The sequence below is a fragment of the Rhinatrema bivittatum genome, chromosome 4 (assembly GCF_901001135.1).
Source record: "Rhinatrema bivittatum chromosome 4, aRhiBiv1.1, whole genome shotgun sequence".
Lineage (NCBI taxonomy): Eukaryota > Metazoa > Chordata > Amphibia > Gymnophiona > Rhinatrematidae > Rhinatrema > Rhinatrema bivittatum.
In genome coordinates, this window is record NC_042618.1 from 161216461 (window position 1) to 161226168 (window position 9708).

Here is a 9708-nt window from a genome sequence, read left to right on the forward strand (position 1 = left end):
TCCAGGAGTCACACTTGAAAATCAGGCTCTTTCACTGATTCCAGGACTCCGATAATACGTAAGTTATTTCGCCGTCTTCTATTCTCTGATCTTCAAGGCGATCTTTTAAGATGGAATTTTCTTTTTTTTAAGGCCTGTAGTTCAGCCTCCACGTGGTCTGTAGTTAATTCCTGTGTCACCATACGAGATTAAAGTTCCTCGATCCTGCGGTTCTGAGATTCAAAGGATTCCTTTATCTCATCTATCGATGATTGTAGTTTTATTAGTTTGTCTTACAAAAGCGCTGAACCATTCTTTGAAATTTCTTTAAGAAGATCAGCTTTAAGCTCCTGCACTGATTTTTCAAACTCCAACGCCATTTGCAAATCTCCAGCCTTTACCTTGTCTTGCGTTTGTCATTGTGGTTTAGCCGTCATACCTTCTCACACCTCTCATTAGCTGTTTCGCTTGCTGTTGTTTATCATATAGATGAAAAATAGGGACTTTTTCTCACAGAAAAAAACAGCAGATTTGAGGTGTAAAAGTGGTAGCCAAGTGGAACTCTTCAGATACACGACTTTATAGCTGCATGATGTCACCGGAAGTCCGTCTTGTATGTCTTAATCATCCACATCATTTTACCCACATAGATCTTTTTGCATGGACACTCAATCAAGTAAACCATAGGCATGAAGTTACATATTTTAAGAGCAAATGTTGCTTACCTGATGTAACAGGTGTTCTCACAGGACAGCAGGATGTTAGTCCTCACAAATGGGTGACATCGAGGATGGAGCCCACCACGGAAAAACTTCTGTCAAAGTTTAACAGAACTTTGACTGGCCCCTACTGGGCATGCCCAGCAAGGCACTGACCCTGCAGCCAGCAGGGGTCTCCCTTCAGTCTGATTTTCAAAGCTACAGGCAGTGCCTAAAAAGTAAAAAGAAAACGAACCCAACACCGCGGGGTGGCGGGCGGGTTTCGTGAGGACTAACATCCTGCTGTCCTGTGAGAACACCTGTTACATCAGGTAAGCAACATTTGCTTTCTCACAGGACAAGCAGGATGGTTGTCCTCACAAATGGGTGAGTACCGAGCTGAGGATGTCCTGACTTACACCAAAGGCACCCAACGGTGTGCAAGAGGCACAAAAACTGGGGTGGAATTTGGGAAAGGGCATCCGCACCCTACCGGGCAGGTGGAAGGGTGTTGGTACATCAGGTTGGAAAAAGGTTACGCAAGACAGATTGGCCGAAGATGGAGTCCTGTCTTCCAGCTTTGTCCAAACAATAATGGGCTGCAAAAGTATGGAGGGAACTCCAGGTTGCAGCTTTGCAGATGTCCGGAAGCGGCACCGATCGAAGGTGTGCCACTGACGTCGCCATGGCCCTCACAGAGTGTGCTTTAACACGGTCTTGAAAAGGGATGCCAGCTTGCTCATAGCAGAAAGCAATGCAGTCCGCCAACCAGGAGGAAAGAGCCTGCTTACCCACAGGTTGTCCTAACTTGTTAGGATGGAAAGAGACGAATAATTGAGTGCTCTTCCTGTGAGAAACTGTACGGTCCAGGTAAAAAGCTAGAGCCCGTTTACAGTCTAGGGTATGCAGGGTCTGTTCTCCAGAGTTGGAGTGGGGCCTGGGAAAAAAGATAGGTAGTATGATGGATTGATTAATATGAACTCCGAAACTACCTTAGGTAAAAATTTAGGGTGAGTGCGAAGTACCGCCCGGTCCTGCAGGAGCTTAGTGTAAGGCGGATAGGTAACTAGGGCCTGTAATTCACTAACCCTGCGAGCTGAAGTAACAGCCAAAAGGAATAACACTTTCCAAGTGAGATATTTCAAGTCACAGGAGTGCAGAGGTTCGAAAGGTGGTTTCATTAGACGACCAAGAACCAGGTTAAGGTCCCAGGATGGGGCTGGAGGACGCAAGGGTGGCTTCAGATGGAGCAAGCCCTTAAGGAAGCGTGTTACCAGGGGTTGTACTGAAATAGGACTTCCCCCAATACCTTTATGGAAGGCGGCTACCGCACTGACATGCATTCTTATAGAAGAGGTTTTAAGACCTGATTCAGAGAGATGCCATAAATAGTCCAAGAATTTCGAGATTGGACAGGAAAGGGGATCAAGGGACCGAGAAGTGCACCATGATGTGTACCTTTTCCATTTGTAGGAGTAAGATCTTCTTGTGGAAGGCTTTCGTGAAGCTATCAGGACACAAGAAACGGAATCCGAAAGGTTAAATGGCTGAAGGACTAACCTTTCAACATCCATGCCGTCAGGGACAAGGCTTGGAGGTTGGGATGGAGGAGGCATCCGTCGTTTTGAGTGAGCAGATGCGGGTCCATTCCCAGAGGAATGTGTCTGCGGATGGAGAGATCCTGGAGTATTGGAAACCATACTTGGCGTGGCCAGTAAGGTGCTATCAGGATCATGGTTCCTCCGTCCTGGCGTAGCTTCACGAGAGTCTTTGACACAAGAGGAAGTGGAGGAAATGCATAGAGCAGACCGGTTGTCCACTTGAGGGAGAACGCATCCCTCGGACGAGAGTGCTGGCTCCGAATGAGAGAGCAGTAATTGTCCACTTTGTGGTTCTGAGGGGACGCAAAGAGGTCTATGCGGGGAAAACCCCACTTTCGAAACAGAGAGGTCGCTACGAGAGGGTTGAATGACCACTCGTGTGGTTGGAAGACACGGCTCAGCTGGTCTGCCAATACATTGTCTACTCCCGGCAGGTAAGTGGCCCTGAGGTACATAGAGTGGGAGAGGGCTTCCGCCCAAATCTGCGCAGCTTCCTGACACAGAAGGAAGGATCCTGTGCCTCCCTGCTTGTTTATGTACCACATGGCCACTTGGTTGTCCGTCTGGATTAAGATTATCTGATGGAATAGATGATCTTTGAAAGTTCGGAGCGCATAGCAGATTGCTCGAAGTTCCAGGAAATTTATCTGGTGTTCGGCTTCCTCTGGTGACCATAACCCTTGGGTTTGGAAGTCGTCCACATGTGCTCCCCAACCGATGTGAGAAGCGTCGGTGGTTAGGATTACTTGCGGATCCGGTGGGAGAAAAGGTAAACCCTGAAGGAGGTTGACCTGAGTCGTCCATCAGGTTAAAGACAGGCGCATTGCTTGTGTAACAGTGACTATGGAGGACAGAGGCTGAAAAGCTTGAATCCATTGGTGTCTTAGAGTCCATTGTGTTACTCTCATGGCTAGTCGGGTCATGGGAGTGACTTGGACCGAGGATGCCATGTGACCTAGGAGAATGAGGAATTGGCGAGCCGTGGCAGTGTGTTGAGACTGGAGCTGGCGAGCTAGGGACATGAGAGTTTGGACTCGTTGAAGTGGAAGGTAGGCCTTTGCCTGTGAGGTGTCCAAGTCTGCCCCAATGAAGGATAAGGTTTGAGATGGGACTAAGCAAGATTTCTCGTAATTGACAAGAAACCCTAAGGAAAGGAGTGTGTGAATTGTCAATTGTAGGGAGGATTGAGCAATCTGAGGGGTAGAGGCCCTGATTAGCCAATCGTCCAGGTAGGGGTAGACGTGGACACCTTCCTTCCTGAGGAATGCTGCTACCACTACGAGACATTTGGTAAAGACTCGTGGAGCAGATGCCAGACCGAAAGGTAGTACCCGGTATTGATAATGGTCGTGGCCTACCAGAAACCGCAGATACTTGCGATGGGATTGTGTAATCGCAATGTGGGTATAAGCGTCCTTGAGGTCGAGAGAGCACAGCCAATCCCCCTTTTGCAGCAGAGGGAGCAGCGCGCCCAGGGTTACCATCTTGAACTTTTCTTTTTGAAGGTATTTGTTGAGGGCCCGAAGGTCCAAAATGGGACGTAGTCCCCCTGATTTCTTTGGTATGAGGAAGAACCTGGAATAGAATCCCTTCCCTCGTTGAGAGGGAGGGACGGGTTCTATAGCATTTGATTGCAGAAGAAGGGATACTTCCTGTTGTAATTGAGTCAAATGGCTGGTTAGACTCCATGCTTGAAGAGGCGGGGAGTCTGCCGGAAGAGTTATGAAGTTGAGGTGGTAACCCTGTGCGATAATTGCTAGCACCCACTGGTCTGAGGTGATCTGTATCCAGCGTTGTAAAAAGTGGTACAGTCGACCACCCACAGGGATGTTTGGGAGTGGGATGTGGCATGTGCTCCATACAGGGAAGTCAAAGGCCCGCCGCAGGCCCAGGAGGTGGGGCTACAGTAGGTCTTTGCTTTCTTGGCTGGCGAGGCTGAGGCCTGGTGGAGGACCGTGCAGGACGAGGCCTAGCTGATGGAGGATAATAGCGACGTGGTCGAAAGAACGACTTCTTAGAGTCCTTCTTTGGTGGTTGCTTGGAGGACACGTCAGGTGGGACAGACGAGAGTTGTTTCAACGTCTCATGGTGATCTTTTAACTCCGCCACAATCTGTTGAATTTGTTCTCCAAACAAATTGTCGCCTAAGCAGGGTAGATCAGCAAGACGATCCTGGACCTCTGGGCGAAGGTTAGACGACTTTAACCAAGCCCAACATCTGGCTGAGATGGCTGTGGCTGAAACTTTTGTGGAAGCATCGAATATGTCGTAGGCAGTTCTAATCTCGTGCTTCCCTGCCTCAAATCCTTTATGAAGAAGGGCTTGAAGCTGTGGTTGATACTGGTCCGGCAACGTGTCAGCATAGTCTTGCATCTGCTTAAGGATGGCTCTGTTGTATTGAGTCATGTAGAGTTGATATGATGCTATGCGTGAAATCAACATAGCTCCATGATACACTTTCCGTCCCACACTATCCAGGAATTTATTGTCCTTGGTAGGTGGAGTGGAAGAATGTGGCTTAAGACGTTTGGCCTTCTTCTGCGCAGACTCAACCATAACAGAGCGATGATCCAGTTGAGGCTTTTGAAAACCTGGTGCTGACTGGACAAGATATGTGGAGTCAGCTTTTTTGTTAACTGGGGAAATAGATGAAGGAGATTCCCAGTTTTTCTTGAGCAGATCCAAAAACACCTGGTGAATAGGGATGGAAGCGATGATTTTTGGAGCATCCAGAAATTGGAGTAGTTCCATCATCTGGTGTCTGTCATCGGCTTCAGATTGTAACTGAAAAGGTACAACTTCTGACATCTCTTTTACAAAATTAATGAAAGAGAGATCCTCAGGAGGAGACCTTTTTCTACTCTCTGTAGGAGATGGTGGTGAAGGCAAATCTGTGTCAGAAGATGTATCATCATCATCACCCCAGGTATCTTAGGGATCATGTGGGGCTTGAAGCCCTGAAGGACCTGGTTGAGGCTCTGAAGGCATCGATGGAAATCGAGATGGAATCGGTGCTGTAGGTGGAACTAGGAATGGCATCGAGGACTTCGGCGCTGCCGATGGAATCGGTGTCGGACGCGGAATCGATGGAGCCGAAGGATAAATCGGTGGAGATATACCAGAAGGTACCGATGGAACCACCCCGGAAGGGGGAATCCGGAACGGTGTTTCTCCTGCCGATGAGAATCCAGTCGGAGACGGTGGTGTTGTCGATGGTACTGGAATTACCAATGGAAGGGCCGTCATAAGTGCCTCCATGCGGTGCAGTAGAGGTGCTAGAGTTTGCACCAACGGCTCGATGGTCGATTCCCTCCTCGGTGGCGAAGTCGGTGCCGGTGTCGGTGCCGGTGGCGGTGCCGGAACCGGTGCCGGTGCCGATGGAGGTTGTAATTTCTTCATCGCTTTCTCGATGGCCTCCTGGACCAGCCGGTCCAGTTCTGCCTGGAGACCAGGGGTAACAATACCCGGCTCGACGGGAGAGGGAGGCTGAGGCAAGGCCGGAGGGACCACCGTAACCGGTGGGATCACGGCCCCCACACCCTGAGAGGGTGAGGGTTTCCTCGGTGCCTGCGAACGAGACGTGGAGGGTGTCCGGTCTGATCGCGGCTTTTTAGTCGGTGGCTCGGCTTGAGTGGAGGTCGATGGCTGTGGATCCTCGACAGGCCGAGACTTGTGCCGTCGATGGCGATGCTTGTCTTTCCGATCCCCTCGCCCATCCGGGGAAGGGACGGGAGTCGACGGCCGAGAAGCGATCGATGGCAGACGGTCACCGGAGGGTTGACGGTGATGGTGCAACTTCGACGGTGCCGGTTCCGATGACGTCGATGCTATCGATGGCGTTGGGGTGGGTGCATGGAAGAGGAGCCCCATCTTCTCCATCCTGGCTTTGCGACCTTTGGGTGTCATTAAGGCACATTTGGTGCAAGTCAGGACATCATGCTCACTACCCAAACACATAACACAAACCCTGTGGGGTCTGTGATTGACATAGTCCGGGTGCAATCCGGACAATGACGGAACCCCGTTGCCATGGCTGTAAGCCAAAATTTAGCCTGGGGATCGGTAAGTGCCAACAGGCCTCGGGGGCCAAAATCGACGGTAGTCGATGGAAATGGCAAAAAACTTACCGGATTCCGTAAAGATGACAAAATTTGTCGAAGGGAGACCCCTGAGGGGCAACTTTTTCTTAGGAAATGAATTTCCAAATTCCTGTCAGGAACGTGGTAAGAGAGCTCCTTCACCGCGTGGCAACTGCTGCGCGGAAAAAAGAAGACTGAAGGGAGACCCCTGCTGGCTGCAGGGTCAGTGCCTTGCTGGGCATGCCCAGTAGGGGCCAGTCAAAGTTCTGTTAAACTTTGACAGAAGTTTTTCCGTGGTGGGCTCCATCCTCGATGTCACCCATTTGTGAGGACAACCATCCTGCTTGTCCTGTGAGAAACTGAAATTAATCAAGGTTATCATTAAACATGATGTTGTCATAGAAACATGACAAACCGAACAGTTGCTGCATGGTTGATGTCGACCAGCAGAATGAGTTACATCCCAGGTCAGCTGTCGAGAGAAATCAAATGCACAAGCAGGTCTCTGGATTTACAAGTTACATTCTTTTGGACCTGATGGATTGAATGCTGATTTAGACCTGAGTGTTTTCTTAGGATGACTTCCTTAAGCTGACGTCATGATACTTACTTATATTCCATTGACCCCCAGGAAATCCTCTGTTTGGGACATATGTAATTTTGATATTTAAAAGGATGTTGGATCCCTCTGCTGCCTGCTACATATTTCCTTGAGAACGTCAGTCTGGTATGAATGACAATTCTGGCTTGCAGATAAGTACTTTTCTAATTTATCTTTTCACGGATTACTAATTTTATATTTGGTTATGTTACAGACAACAGTCTTAAAAATGATTAAGCACATCCTGAAGAAGCTGGCTACAGCAAAAATACTGGCCATGTTGGGCTCGGTGATTATTAATGTAGACCGTTGGGATTTTTATCTGCTAAAAAACACTTTAAAAATATATAGACATTAGATTAAAGTAGATGATCAAACTGTCCGGATGGTCCTTGCCTGAGTTGGCAGGACACATTGTCAGGCTTGCTGACACCTTTTCTTCATTTTCATAATGTAAAATCTATTTTCTGCTGACCACATAAGAATTCATTTGTGGGCTTCCTTTTTTTGTTTGGATGATTTGTGTGGGGTTACTATTGGCTCTCTATTTGTTTTCGTGATAATTCTCAAGGGGTGACACCTGGTGGCCAGACTCAGGATCCATGATTGCAAGTTCCGGAATAAGCCCAGTACATGACCCTCTGACTAAGGTTTGTAGCTGCAATGACTGGACCTCCTAAAATATCCTCAAAACACTGGTATGGATCAGATGCAAAGTGAAAAAGTTAAGAAGCCAGGAGAGAGAAAAAAAATGGGCGCAGACACAAGGCTTGCAGGCAGCCACAAAAAACAATGGCTTGCTGCAGGAATGATGAAAAAGTAATAAACTAAGAAACATGGAAACCTTGATTAGAAATTAGAAAAAGAAAAAACACTAATGCACTCTTAAAAATGTAAAAAAGTTAAAGAAATCGCTAGAATTAGAATTGCCTTTTCTGAGTGAGATGAAAAATGACCAATGGAGACTGCAGAAAAAATGTGAGGCATGATGCAGATGCACAGGAACTACAGTATGTGGGATGAGGAATCTTCCAAAAAACTCTGGAAGAACTTGTCCAGTTTGGCATCATCAGGATATCATCACCAGTTGTGTGATGGGTGAACTGCATGTCCACAGAGAAATCTCTCTCCACCATTGTCATGTGGGGGTCCCTTAATCTTATATAAAGCCATAGAGGATAACTTTCAAACAAATGCGAGCAGTGGTATATAAGCACTTACTATATATGGCTGTAAGCAGATCTACGCAAGTATTTTATGATATGTGCACGTTTTATACAATATGCACCTGTTGCAGATATGTTTTCACTTACCAGGAGTAAAGGTGCCAGGGACTGGACCAATCACCATGACAGGAGTCTTTTCCTGAGTAGAGGTTGATGCTGCGTGATCACAAAGAGCTTTCCATTTCCTTCCTCATTTTTTGCGATTACATCCCTGAGCCCTGAATTCTCTTCCTGCAGCTCTCTGAATCTCACTGGATTGAAATTCTGTCTCTGTTGTGGTTTGTGCATCATAGGAAAATGCCTGAAAGTGACAGAAAGATATGAAGAAACAGTTTAATTATCAAAAACAGACCCAACTTTTTCAGCAAAATAAGAAAAAAGAATCATTGCAGAGCCTCAGAGGCCAGGAGCTTGCATTTTCGTATGCCTTACCAAATGGATGGCCAGAAACTACTAAAACCAACACCCCACCTAACCCCACCCCCCCTTTAACCACCCACCGTCTCCCCTGCTCAAATGTTTATTCTCGATATATGTGCCCCCTCAAGACTCTCCGCCACTCGTTTATTAAAGCTCGTTCCCTAAATTTTTGTTACATTGTATACTTAGTTCCAACCAGTTTTTGTTAATTGCAAAATTTTGTTACATTGTATACTTAGTTCCAACCAGTTTTTGTTAAATGTAAAATAGTACGACCTTGTCATACTATTCCAATTGTGATATGTGAACCAATGTGATGTACGCCAACGAATGTCGGTATATAAAAGCAAACAAATAAATAAAATAAATAAATAAATAAATAAATAATAAACACAAGTTCATCTGTAGGCTATTTGGAGAATCAAGAGCAGTCTTTAAAAGAGATATATACACAAAAAAAAAGATATACACACATAAAAGTTCCACTTGTTTTTTTCTCTGAGATTCTTTTTTCAGAGACAGCAATCTAGGAGAAATTCATTTTAACACAAAAAGTAATAGGGGGACAATTTTCAAATGATTTTACCTAGGTAACTAAGTAGATTAAATGGACATCTGAAAAACTGATCTCCCCCACTGCGGATAAAAGTATCCACCCTGTCAAAAAGAGGCAGGTCCAGAGAGGGGAGGGCATTACCAGATGTCAATAGCCAGGGATTAAATTTTGGTTTAAACCACAGATTTTGTCCCTGCCAGCTCCTACATTTTCAAAGGGAATCTCTCAAAGGGTCAAAATAGTAAAGAAAATGTTATTTGTTTAAGCCACTTGATTTATATGTTGACATATTTCTATTCCAAACTGAGGTTAGAGACTGAAGAATGGAGAAATTATTTATCTGATAATTTTGTTTTCCTTAGTGTAGATAGATGAACTCAGAACCCAGTAGGTTATGCTCCCTTGCCAGCAGATGGAGACAGAGCAAGCTGATGTCACAGTATATATAGCCCTGCAGTGACCCCAGCCTGCAAGTATTCTCTTCAAAAGCAACTGTGGACAGACTAGTAAAAAACGTGATTAAAAGCAGTCAACCATAACTGTTCTCA

At 46.4% G+C, this 9708-nt stretch overlaps 1 protein-coding gene across 1 annotated transcript in view; it reads right to left on the reverse strand.

Moving 5' to 3' along the window:
- The window catches only part of LOC115090217 (coiled-coil domain-containing protein 57-like), a 166928-nt gene extending 158525 nt beyond the window's left edge, over positions 1-8403 (reverse strand). The window contains exon 1 of the mRNA XM_029599029.1: positions 8272-8403. The gene's annotated coding sequence lies outside the window, so the exon portion shown is untranslated. The remainder of the gene's footprint in view (positions 1-8271) is intronic.
- Positions 8404-9708: the final 1305 nt, after the last annotated feature.